Source organism: Hetaerina americana, unplaced genomic scaffold, assembly GCF_022747635.1.
Source record: "Hetaerina americana unplaced genomic scaffold, ioHetAmer1.1.p SCAF_26, whole genome shotgun sequence".
NCBI classification, from domain to species: Eukaryota; Metazoa; Arthropoda; class Insecta; order Odonata; family Calopterygidae; genus Hetaerina; species Hetaerina americana.
The window spans coordinates 1,422,692-1,436,680 of record NW_027286830.1 but is presented as its reverse complement, the minus strand read 5'-3'; positions in this window follow the sequence as shown (position 1 = coordinate 1,436,680).

Sequence of the window (13,989 nt, the reverse complement as noted above, 5' to 3'; positions counted from 1 at the left end):
TCCCCTACTCCTCATCCCCCAAGCCACTCCCCTCACACACCCCTCCGCCCCCTCCCCCGCAACAAACGAGACCTTTCGCCCGAAAAGCACATCCGCCAAGGATTGCATTATCGTCGTCCGGCAGACGCATCTGAGGCACACGCAAGCGGTCGAAATAAAAGACGAACGAACGGCGAGTGTATATGGGGCTGGCTGGAATGCGAAGTGAGGGGGGAAGGGGAGGAGTAGGAGTGAGTTGAATGGGGGAGGGATGGAAGAAGGGTTGATGGGAGGGGGCTTGGAAAAGAATAAGGGTACGGGGAGCGGGGAGGACTCTGGAGGATGGGATGAGGGGGAGATGGGATGGGCCTCCGGGAAGGATACGTGTTACGGAAGGTGTTGAAGGGAAGGGGAAATCGGAAAAGGACTAGTCTGAGGCGGGCGTGGGCGGAGGGGGGCAAGGGATTGGGGGGTGGGGCAGGGCCGTGGGTAGCAGGGAAGGGGGAGGAGGGAGTGGCCGCAGAGTCGGATGGAGGGGTGGTAAAGCGGGCAAGGAGGAGCAGCCCGAAAACATTTTGGTTCCCGCGGCCTAGGGAAGGGTGAACGAAGCTCAGCAACCGAAGGACGGGGATGATCGTCATAATGCTTGCACGTGCGGAGCGAAGAAGCAGACGAAAATCTCGAGTCTGTTGCAAGCGATCATGTTTGATTTTAATGAAGGAACTTATGAAATAAATACCACTTTCCGGGCAACAATAAATGAACACACTCGACACTACTGAATTAAAAAATTACTAAATTCCTCTGACCCGCCTTGACCACACTTGTGAACGGGATGCACGATTGGCTCTTGATCTAGAGATGCGTCGATACGCGTTTTTCAATTCAAAGCCTAATAGGCACATCACTTAAAAAGAAGATGGTGAATATTTTTAATTGGATTTTCATTATAAAGCGAATAATAAGCTGTTACATTTTGGAAAGATGAAATGTGGTCACTTTACATTGATACATTACGGAAGGGTCACAGTTTCAAGCAAATGTGCAACGCATTAAACCTAGTAATAAAATTTGTTTGCTGAAACCGCTAAGGGTACGTTATGAACCTATGAGAACAACTACGATTGAAATCAATCTGGTATTAAGGACGCTATTTTTTATTGGCAAAGAAGTATTTCAGTATGCATTTCATGCGGCGAACTTGATCACCGTAACAATATATTAAATTAATTCGATAAATTTATTTCTTTAATGTTTTTTTATAAAGATGAAACTAACATCCATCCCCTTGTCCCAAAAGAAGCGTCCAGCCTACCGATTTACGTATTTCGCGAGAATAATTTCATGCCCTATTGATTCATAGTATCGATGATATCTTGACGTTCATTCCCGAATATTTTGTTACTTTCTAATACCTTTACTTGACACTTGCACATATCTTCGACTGAATGAGCGGAATTTCATTCCAACCAGTGCGGCGTGAAGATGGTACTCCATCGATTTACCCAAATGGCTTAACACTGCGAATAGACCCGGGCCCCAAAGACGATGATCTCAGGATTCTTTTAAAATATCCCGAGAAAAAAATCCGTTCATTTCATATTTTATTCCGCGGCCTTTAATTTTTTAAAAGCCCCTTGGCCTGTTTTATCGGCTATTTTATGCATTTCTAACGGCATTTCAGTCAGTCGACGCGGTAGAACGTTATCCTCTTGCTGTTTCAAGCCCGCCGGAGTATAAAGCGGTGCCTCTCTGTCTGTCCGTCGACATTTTCCCCCATTTCCGAGCCCCCGACCCCCTTTCCCTCCCCCCCCCCCAAACACAGTACACCACTGCGCGAGAGAAGTGGAGTGGGTTTTTCGAGGGGGATTCGAGGTAGGGGTGAAAGCGTAATGGGGACTGTGGGGAGGAGGGGAAGGGGGCTGGATGGGGGCCATCCTCCTCTCTCCCTATATCCCCACCTCTTTTACTGTCCCTATATCTCTCTCCCCGCCGCTACCCCTCCCCCCATACCTCTCTCCCCGGCCAGAGAACCCTCTCATCCCTCCTACCCCCCCCCAGCCCCCACCCCACCCTCGCCCTAAACTGCGTTGACCCAGGTGGCGCGAAGACTGGTCCGCCTCTTCCCGCAGCCCTTTTACGCCTCCGCCACACACACGCACGCGATCCGCCCGCGGAAATATCGTTACGTATCATTTCGTGAGGAGAGGAGAGCCCGCCGTGCTATTCCGGCGAAAATATATTTCCCACGCGAAAGAGAGGAGGGTGGGAAAAGTGGAAAGAGGATTCGGGGTAGGTGGAAAGAAAAAGGACTGATAAGGAACAATAATATTTGCTGTTTTTCTGAGATACCATAACCTCTGGATCATCAAAAGATTACAAGAAATATTGTTAACATTTTCTTACCCCTAAATTCCAAGCAAAGTAACTTCGACAAATTAGAGTGTACAAATAAATATTGTATACTAAAGAATAATAATATAAAGTATTGCTAAATTTCTTTTCTTCCGGTATTGATGTTTAACGTACATCAGAGCCATCCAACACTGGAGGTAAGATCTTGCATTGTTTGAAAGTATGCACATGCCAAAAATTGAAGAAAATATAACTTTTATGTCAATAGGTATAACGTTTAAAGCCAAACCAACGCGTGATATTACGTCGCCTCGCAAATCTAATACACGTAAGGAGGAACACTATTCTCCCTAGATAGTGCGTTCTTAAAATATACAGGGATATTTTTGCTTTCCCTGAGGACAATAACCAAAAACATTTGATCCAAAATTACGTTCGAACTCCCTGAAAACCTAAACTACACCTCCCTAATCCTAATCTTCACCGCACACGTAACCGTGAAACGTGAGATCATAACCAATAAACTATTGGAAACACTGGAGAAAGAAATTGAATTGCCCGGCAAGCGGATCAGTCGGATGGGAGAATGAGCCTTTGGCACAATAATGCAACCGAATTGCGAGTGGACGAAACAAAGAAGAGAACACACTGGATGCACATTTTAGGAAGTAAATGGCAACAAACTCATTCATTGAAAATTTTAATCGCTAAGAGGCACTTGACTTTCACGGAAAATTTAATAGCTCACATTAAGTCTAAAGAAATGATCTCCGCTTACGATAGTGAGAGAAGGTTAAAAATGGAATCAATGCGGCTATCGCATTTTTCAATTGTGCGTTTACATGAAGTTAGGAAAAGACACGGAGAGGGGATTCGCCCTGGGCATTACTCGCTTGACTTCGAGGACGACGGAGTAGCTGCAGGCATGGGGAGGTGGCAAAGGGAGAGGAGGGTGGAAGAGAGATGGAGTGAGTGACTTGAACTTTACTCAGGGAGTGGCGACGTCCCCAGTCGAGGAGCAAACGGTTCACGCGCCCGTGTCTTCCCTCCCCGGCGCGAGGAAATGCACAATTCCCCTCCTTCCTTCTTTATGCCGGAAGTAATAAACGGATGAAGTGCACCAGGCGAAAGGGCATGAGGGAGTTGGCGGTGGATGGCTTCTGGGCCTGGTTGAGCGTGCCGACCGAAGACAAACATTTCGGGGGTTCCGGGGATGCATAGAGAAGTGGTGGCGACAAGGGGGTGACGATCTGTTGGAAGACTTACACAATTCATTTCCTTCCCTTGCCTGAGGCGTCGAGAAATTAGAAGAGGAATCCGCCTAACCGGGATCAAAATTCGTGATGAGTGTGAGAAACTGGTCTTTAATTATTTCCTTTGGCGAGCGCGGTGACATAAGTAGGCGTGAGTTGAGGAAACGCCTTTATATTTCCTCTCTCCCCCACAGCTTTGATTTTCGAGAAAAAAGAATCCCGATACCGAAATACATTTGGGGGTTGAAAAATGATCGAGATTCCGCAGAGGAATTTGCGTAAGGCGCACCGAACTGCAATTCACATTCCGCTAGCGTGGGCCTGCGTGAAATTGTTGGCGTCGATGCAGCGGAGTCCAGCTTAGCACAGCTCGCAAGAGATGATCCTTGAGCCTGAGAATGGGATGTAGAGATATCATTGGGATCGAAATGGCATTTGCATCCCAGAAGAACGTGGAAAGGCGTTCCGGAGGAAAGGGGAGGAAGTATCTGGTAGAGGTTTGGAGGCCGACGCGAAATGAAACTCGGACACGTTGTGAAATTTCAATAGTTTCTTCCGGGGTGACCGTGAGTACGAAAATCTGAAATGAAATCATACTAAGCGAAACATGACGACAAAAGAAAACCAGATTCGGAAGTATTGCGGGTGTAAATTGAAAGAATGCTCTGTAGCGAAACTAAAGACATTCATTAATTCTTTTAGTTTCATAAACGAACGGACGTGCGATTCCTTTTCGCACGGTTTAGTTTTGCAGCACATGTCAATTGCTCCGCAGAGTTGAATCGCCAGCATATATGTGCCCATTCCCTTTACCACAGCTGGGACACCTTACATAAAATTGATGACATTTCTGCTATACAATTAAAAGGCGTAAAGCGATAGATAAATGATGTAAAACCTCATTATGTCCACACATATGGTGATGCGGTCATACACGAGTATTTGGTGGGAAACTATTGAGTTTTTATCTCCCGCCATCATGCTCTGAGGATCATATATACCCAAGAGAAAAGGAATTTTGTAACATTTCGTTTAGTGTGCGAAGAGTTTAGCTCCGTCCACGGTCGAAATTGAACTACCATAGTGTATTTCGCTTGGTCCTGGGACGATACTAAATGCGTCACTGGGTTCTGTTCATTCCAGGAGAAAACGAGACTGTAATGCTTTGGCTTCGATTACCTTGCCTGGATCTATCCTGGAGCGCTGTTAGTTGGGAAGAGCACCATTTGCGAGTTCGTCGCAAACATGCAGAGCAACCTGATTTTAATTGCCTCTCCCAGTATTCATTGCATGTAATAAATATGTCCATAAATGTCCTGCATTCTGTTCGCGAAAACATTTGAAACCTAATTACTGTCTTTTGACGACTTAGTAACATGATCTAAATTATTCTGGAATATTTTAAATATTTCACCATGATCATTACTCTCTTTGAACTTAAATACACAACATATCGTAAACATTTTCAAAAAGCTTAAAAGATTAGTAGTTGCGCAAGTAGTGGGAACGATCTGCTAAGTTCGTGAATACTCATATTATAATATTCCGTCGAATAAACTAGCAAAATATTAATTACAAGTTCATAAAATGTCAGCCTTGCAATAGCGGACTTGCTACAAAAACCTCCATTAAGTCTATATTGGACAATGAAAACGATTTACAGAAAACTCTATAAACAAAATAAAATCCTGTCCAAAGCGAGAGAAGTATCATTCGATCATTCTCACAAACAAGTAACAAATAATTAAGTTCATTATTTCGTAGCCTCACTTTGTTTGAGAATTAGACCAAATAGGTACATTTATATACGAAAACAGGATCTTAAAAAAACTGAATTGATCAAAAAAAATACTTCGTGCCAGAATGGCTGCTGCTTCAGAAAGGGCTCAGTTGTAATATAGTATATCCTTTAGACCACCGCATTAATTCTCGCCTTCGAAAATTATGCGCTCATTTTCATTTCCATCAATATCTCGTTTCAATTTGTAATGTCAAGGAAATTTATAATGAATAATTTATTCAACCTCGCAATATCGCAAAATCAATAAATACCTGCTTAATTATATTTAACTAGCAATTTACCAGTATTTTGTTCTACCATTGCATCAAATTCAAGCGGTTCCAAAAGAGAAGCATTCCAAAACTTACACCCGGCGTAACCTAGGCTAGCGAAAAATGTCATCTGAATAACAATGTGATGCTGCTAATAACAAATCTAGTAGAAAAGGTGAGCAAGTTACAACAGAAGAAAAAGAAAATGTAATAATTTTAGAAGATGATACCAAATCCTACCAATACTAAAAAAAAATTGTAAACATTTATGATGGCGCGTTTAGTAATTTTAAAGGCTATGAGGGTTATATTGCTGTCAATAGCAGAACCACTTTCTACCCTAATGATTGAAGTGCAGTAGCGTCTACGAAAAACAAATAAACGCAAAGGAAAAAGAAATTGTCAAAGGGCAAAAAGTTATCAGAAAAGGTTCAACTACAGCTTTCCATTGAATATCCACCATGATGCGCTCACTTAATATTTTATCCGCGACTTCTTGGTCTTAAAATTGTTGACGACAAATATGATACACTGTCTTTCATTCAGATAAGTTTCTCATGCGTCTAGTTTGTTAATGAGCAAAATGAGTTTTTCTTTTTGGCTTATAACTCACCTCAGTAGACCTTGGGAACTTGACAAAACGAATCGAATGAATATGTATAATGAATATTTATCTCCATTGTTGTAAATGAAATTACATGTGACCTTTATTTGTATTTATTTACGTACAATTCCTATTTTATAGTTTAGAAGTATCTAAAATTTTCTTCTATTTTATTGCATTTAATGACACTTTCTATAATGGCTTCAGACAAATCAATGGAAATGGCTTTTAGTTAGAAATTAGAACTCCAAAATGCCTACATCAATAATCTGATAGCTAAAATAATTTACAGATTTGCTAACAAAAGATTAATTATTCCAAAAACTATATATTAAACTTATTCGCACAGAATTCGCAACCAACTTTTACATCACTCGATTTACACAACTAAACAAAATTTACTTATTTATTTGGGGTGACTAGAGAGTGAGATAAACCTAAATTACTATAAAGACGCAAAAAGGTATACTTAAAAAGTTGTTTATTCAAGTAGTTAAGTTTTCACTGTGGCACTTCCATTAATTTCACCACTATTACGATATCGCTCAACAAGATATTTTCCAAATGAGGTCTGTCATTTAGTTTTCGTCACTGCTATTTTGTAATATGGTGTTAGGTTATGTTAATAGGAAAGACTACAGGCGATTATTAGCATCGATATGTCTCAAAGAATTACAAGAACTAACAATCAACTTTTGCGGTAGGTATATGGTAAAATGAAATGAAGGAACCTAACACGAAAGTGTCCAGATGGCATAAACGTAGCAAAGCCAAAACTATAAATCCTCCTGAGAGTTTAAGCAAAAGAAAGAACACCAAATTCTTAATCCTAGGTCGTAAAATACATGTAACCAAACAACTGCAAAGGGCAAACCTTGCAGAAGCGGCTTTTGCGAAGGAATTCCAATTACCCATTTCAACGCCAGCTGAGGCATACCCGGCGTAACGCTGGTGAAAAAACGAACGTCCAAAGTTATGCTCATTCAAAATATTTCTGGCAGTAATGGCCTAGCACATTCTTCAGGAACAACGGTGGAAGGTGAATTAAAATAAGAAGAAAAAAAGAATAGTCTAGTTAATTAATCTAAACGATAGCTTTAAGCAGAAATTCTTTATGGATACATGAAGGCATGAGGAAAATAAAGGAAGCGACGAAAAGCTTGGGGGCAGGATAATGATAAATAATAAATTACTGATGGTAGCAGAATTTTGTGCCATACGAACTAAGCAATTCCTATTTAGGAAATCAACTGGAATAACGTCAAAGTGTAACCTTTTCATAATTTCATAAAGAACTTGAGATGAAAAGTCGTCTCACGATTAAAATATCGCAATTACCACTCACAGAATGCTAAAATTTAGCTGACGTAAACTCATATTATTAAGATTCAACGGGAAGATGATTTTATCAAGATAGGAATATTAATAATAGAAACAAAGCCACATAAATGCCAATTATGACGAAGGGAAAAACATTTTGAGATGCCGAGAAAATGCATAGGAACATACACTCGCCACAAAGTGTCACTTATTCCGGCTACGAACCAGTGGTTTCACTTTTATTTTTAAAAGTAAATTTAAACATGGGAATTTCGATTAAACCGCTCACACCTTGGGAGCTTCGAATATTTCGAAAATCAAAAGTAAATGTAGAAAAATAAAGAGGAGAAACGATAATAAGCAGTCATTCTATTGTCTGCGATCCTACTCGGCCATTCTTCACAGAAAGGCGTGAAGAGAGTTGAAAACAATTCTCTGGCTAAACACTTTCTCCTCTTTAAAAAAATAAACCATCCGTTCGCGCAAAAAATCGAATAAGAGTGCACAATTGTACCTGTTACTCGAGATCCAGCGATAGAGAAGCATGCACGGCCTCCCCGAAGTTTGATCCTCCACACGATCCGATGGTCATCCACCGAGGACCCGGGAGCACTCGAAAATTCTCGTCTTTAGTCTCCTTTTGCAATAGACGATGGATACTCGATGTACAATGTCCCCTTCGGGATGATCGAAGCGACCCAAACGACCACGGAGGGGGCCCGAGATAGCCGACGAGACACTTGCGAGCGGCACGCCCTTTGCGCCGTCAACGAGTCGCCCGCGGGAGGGAAGAGCGAAACGACGGTGAAAAAGAAGTTCCCCGCTCCGCCCGACGACGAGACCGCGTCAGCTTCTTTCCCCGCCGTGCACCCGGATTGCGCTCTCGGCAGAGAAGCGCTCGGTTTAGCGAGACCGGTCGAGGGGAGGCGGCGACTGATGGTGGGAGCGAACGCGTGCGCGGAAGCCGACTTCGGATTTCCCTCTCCCAACTCCCCGGCGAGCCCCGAAACGAGAGAGCGGCCGAACAGTGATCGCCCCAACACAACCTCCCAGCGGGCACGCGACGAGCCGACTACTTCCGCCGAGAGAGGCTCGACACTCCACCGCGCCTTGGCTTTCGTCCGCTCTTCTCTCTCCCCCCCACTACCCTCTTCCCCTCCCTCATTCGCCGAAGCCGCACGCCACCCTCCCGCTGGACGCCGAAGCGCACTCCGAACCCCATTCCTCTCCGCGCCCCAGATCAGTCCCCCCCCCAAACCGCTTTACCCTTCCATTCACCCTTTTTCTCGACCCCGTCTCCTATTGTGTGTCCCCCCTCAAGGCCCCGCCACCAATCAACCAAACCCACACCGCCTTCTTCCCCGTTCTCTCGTCCTCCACCACCTCTTATGCCGCCAAACTCACTCCCCACTCAGGGGTTCTCCCTTCCAGCCGTTCCTTGCGAGAGAACCACCAGCCCCTTGCCCTCTCTTCCTATCTTCGTGCGTACGCATATGTTAATATACATTTACATACACCAATACAATACATTTTCTCTTCATTTGAGTAGAGCGACATGGCGAAACGATCGAATGTCTTCTTTGTGTCCGTAGCTTTTTCAACAAGGGAGTGTCCTCGTGCCCCACATGGGGGTTCTCTAAACCGACCTTTGGGTTGAGTATTGTGTTTATGGGCCGCGGCAGTCGGGGTAGAGCGTTGGACTGCTAACCGGAGGGACCCAGGTTCGATTTCCGGGCAAGGCACTCTGGGCACCTGCAGCTCCACCCAAACTGTGATTTTTCGGTTATGAGATCTTCCTGGAAAATCATAAGCGGCACAGGGAGAGGAGCTGGCCACCCTACCCTGATGTGTGAATTTCACACGCCGTATAGGGCTTAGTACTGGGTGAACTCCACCATCACCTTCCAAACAGACCTTCGGGTTGATATAGTAACTCATATCATATCGTGTGTATTATCATATATATGTAAAATATGTGTGTATAATCATATATATGTAAAATATATATGATTATACACACACACACGCGTGTGTATTAGAAGTAAATACGGAAAGTGAGGCCAGTCAAAAGAAAGGACACTCATTCTAAGTTTTCGTTCATAGGCCAGCCCACTCAAATGAGAGGAGTTACTCTCCATATATCTACAGGTAATACACATATCTGTTGGCTGTATACGTATTCATATACTCTCCGACTGTACACATGGATGTACGCGCATATAAATGAGGGATGGTGGAGCGAGGAAGGAACCAGACGGACGCACACATGGAAGAGTGCGTGAAAGCGGTCGGGTTGGGAGGGTGGCGAGGTGTGTCTGGTGAGACTACGCAAGGATGGGTTTTGACGGCGAGCACGTGCTTCTCCTCCTAAAAGAGTGTTAGGGGAAGGGTGGATGACGGAAGGTGGGAGCGTCAACGGGGATGGGGGCTGGGGGTGAGAATGTCAAAAGAATGCCAGAGGGAACGTAGGATGTTGAACGAGCGCACCATAACACTTCTAAATCCAAATTGGGCATTCCAAAAGTAGCACGCTTAATAAGCGGATCTAATTGACGTAGCTACCTAAACGACATTTAACAATTATATTCTTTATTTCAGTACTGTATATCTTATTAAAGCGTTTGATGTGCAATCAGGTGAGACTTTGCTGAAAATACAATCTTAATTACACATTAACTCAGTATATAATGAACAGATAACCTTCATATTAGAATCATTGAAAATTGCTAAGCTGGTGTTCTCTTATGGGAACGTTTTATGGCCAAAATTCACCTTTCATTTAATCGTGAGTAATGACGATATCCTCCCCTCTAGATCATTTTTCCAAGTAATGATGTCACCCGACGGTTTTTTTCAAATGGTTATGCGAGAAAGCTTACTAAATAATAATTATGTGGACAAAATAGCACATGCAGTAATATACAAGTATTTTATTGTTACTGGGATGAACTTTTGACGTGGATTCCTCCTATTCTCCTTCGCCCATTTGAATCAATCTTTTCTCAGGGTTTCTGCCTTGCATTAGCATATTAAAGGCCTTGTCGCGAAAGTTTCTGCTTCAAAAGAACAGGTTAGCAAAACCGTCACCGAGTAATTCGTCAGCTTATAAATTCTTGTTGCATTATATTACGCATCTGACACCAAAGAGATTTATCATTGCACAAAGATTATATCCCACAAAGAGCCAGAGGGAAACAATCCGAACAATAAACGGAAATATTAACATGGTGCGTTGAATAATTTGTCGCATATCGTGTCAGGGATTGCACTTTTTTCCCTTGAATTCCGTTTTTCTCAGGATAATCTTTGGCAATCGAAACCCATATTTTGGACTGCCGACACTGTGGGGGTTTTTATACACATTTTATGATCACTGAATAGATTATACCTAACGTATATGAAGTACACTTAGAAGATTAAAAACCTATAACGCGGTCACTATTAGCTGACCTGCCTCGTGAAGATGTATATATAGTATATCTCATCGATCAAACTTTAGTTCTGGTACATTCTAAAAGTCGATTTTTACGCGAGCTAATGAATAAGCCTAGTTCCTCATTCAGACTCCTGTGCCTACGGTGAGCGTTGCGAATGCAATTAACATCACAACACTTTTCAATCTGGTCCTTCCCAAATTCCTATGCAAATATTTCGTGCTCAGGAAAATGATACTGATCATATTTCTTAATATCGTTGAAATAGAAAACATGATAAAAATCGAAATATATATTTTTGATATTTCCGAAAGGGGCACAGTACGGCGTTAATTAAATTTGAGGACGAATCAGTCATATTTATCCAGGAAAAACATGCTCAACAGTAATTAGGGAAATCATCAGTTTATTAAAATATTAGAGACATACGATTATTCATCTCACCATTAACGCTTTAACCTTGAATAATATTGGATGCGCGTAGTCTGTAGCTACACGTCGTTACCTCATCGAATAATAATCTTTTCTCCCTTAAAACTATCTTACCCATCACCTAAGTCTTTAAATGATGATATTTAGAAGATAATTTTCGAGCCTGTTCAGTCAAAATCTAGCAAAAATGATACACTACACAGTAATCAATGATAGGAGAAGAATATATGAACTTTCATGAACGGGTCATCATAGCAGTCCATTTTCCTATTACTTTCGTGAATACGATGCAGGCAAGGTGCCAAGAGAAGAAGAGGCAGTCAATAATCAACGCAGCCCAAACCAAGGATATCGGCAAAAAGCTGACGATAACGAACATTTCCCTGGGGATAACCCAAATGAACAACAAATCGCTGCTCGCATTTCGGTTTTCCCGCGCAATATCAGAATTGCAAACGCTTCCCATAACCACCGCGGCCCATCTTAAAATAATAATTCCAGCCATTCGCCTCTCACGCTCCCTCCTTTTATCTCTCCCTCCACCCCCTCAGCCCCAATTGCCTACACTACTTCCTTCCCATCGCGGAAGCCTTGGCTCGCTCACATACAGACACAAACACACACACACATACTCGGAGAGAGGGGGGCGTGGTAACGCGTGGGGGTGATTCTGGTGTGGTAGCCGCCATGCCATCCTACATGGGGAGCCTTCTTTCCCACAGCCACGGCGCACCTGCAACAATAAAAGCGTCGAGGCGAACGAGGTGGATTGGAGGAGAAGGGGGAAGCGGGATGGGGAAAGGGGTTTTAAGAGAAGGGAAATGATAGAGGGGCTGGGAGTGAACGATAAGGGAAGGAACATTGTCGCAACCAAGATAATTGGGGGACGGAAAGGTTGACTCTCCGCACGTGAAATTCCAAGCACCAATGTTGTGCAAGATTCAATAAAATAAATAGTATTTTATTACGGATCTGATATTTTACCACTATGGTCCTTAATTGCAGGGTACGGAAAACGATACCCTTTACGAATGCCGATATTTTTTGTTGCATTAAGCACATTCAGTTTTTGAGGGAAATTTAGATTTAATTTACGATAACAGCGGATGAACCGGATGAAGTTATCAACCAGAAAATAGTATATTTTTTTATTTTACGTATCAAATGGGTTTAAGTACGTAGATCTCCTACCGTATTAAAATGGAAGGCAGTGAGTTCCATTATGGGCTGATCTAAAACAGGTCGAGATTTTGACACCGGACTAAGGAAATCAAAGCAAGGCTTGCATCTCGGTGCGTGAATCCCCTGCCATAGACTTTTGAGTGACTTTCAGGTAATATATTTATCCTGGAAACTTATATTTAGTCTGATTTAGTTTTCCCTTCGGTTCTTATATATTTCAATTATTTACGCTCATAGGTAAATGCTCAACTTTATCTTCCCGAGTTTCATACAACGTATTCGTGGTTATTAATTTCTCACTGCTTTTGACTTCTGCAGGCTAGAATACAGATTTTATTCTTTGATTTCCGTAATTTTATTACTTTTTTCTCGGAGTCACGAGGATATGTGGTTCGGTTGAGTATTTAACTATTGACATGAGGGCCTCATTTTCCAGGTTATAATTACTGACGATTCCGCCTTATGTCCAATCAGTGCGGTTGTCTCTAGACCAGAACTTTCTGAAACTGCAGTTGATACTGGATAAGGGATACTTGCCTAACCTAATGTATTGACCCACAGACCTATTTACGGGTTAGAACGAGATGAGACTAACAATCGTTCATCCACCAAAACATACTTTGTGTGAATTTCTGAGATGTGAGCGTGTAAGCATAGGAGGTGCGAGCTTATTTTTTCCTCCGTCCAAATTTCATCGGTCACTTCATCTATACGTTTGAACTTCGTCGTATTCCTCTGACACGGTACTTTCCCTGTACTGATTTTCCTATTATTTTCATACGCAAGAGAATTACACCTCATCACAATCCCACAAAAGCCTCCGAACCACCTCCAGTTTATTTAATCCACCGAATCCCATCCACTTTCTCAACTTGCATATAAAAAAAAATAGTTTATCTTTATCTAACATTACTTTGGTAAAATGACAAAATTATACATTCTGGGGTCTACTTTCCGTCACAGAATGAGCAACGGTAGCTGAATTTATTTGCGAAGTAGCCACTGCCTTCAACGATTACCGAATCCTATTACAGCATTCAATATTTTTTCACATCCACGCAGAAGGAGAAATCCATGGCACGTTACGACGACGCCAAACTGCAAGGGAGCAAGAATTAGGCCAAGTATTTGAAACTTTACCCGAAAAAAGATTGCCGTGTGACAAAACGGAAATGCATACCAACGTTTCTACACAGAGGTAGAGGCGGAGAGAGCAAGGATTGAAGAATCAGTTTTTGAGGAATGGTGGGAGATGGCTGAGGAAAGTGGAAAGGGTGTTGGCGAGGGGGCGTGAGACAGAGAGCAGGCCGCCGCCGCCCTCGGGTGATTAGGGGGCAGGGGAGAGAGGGTTGGCGCCCGAAACAAGGAGGGGTGTGGG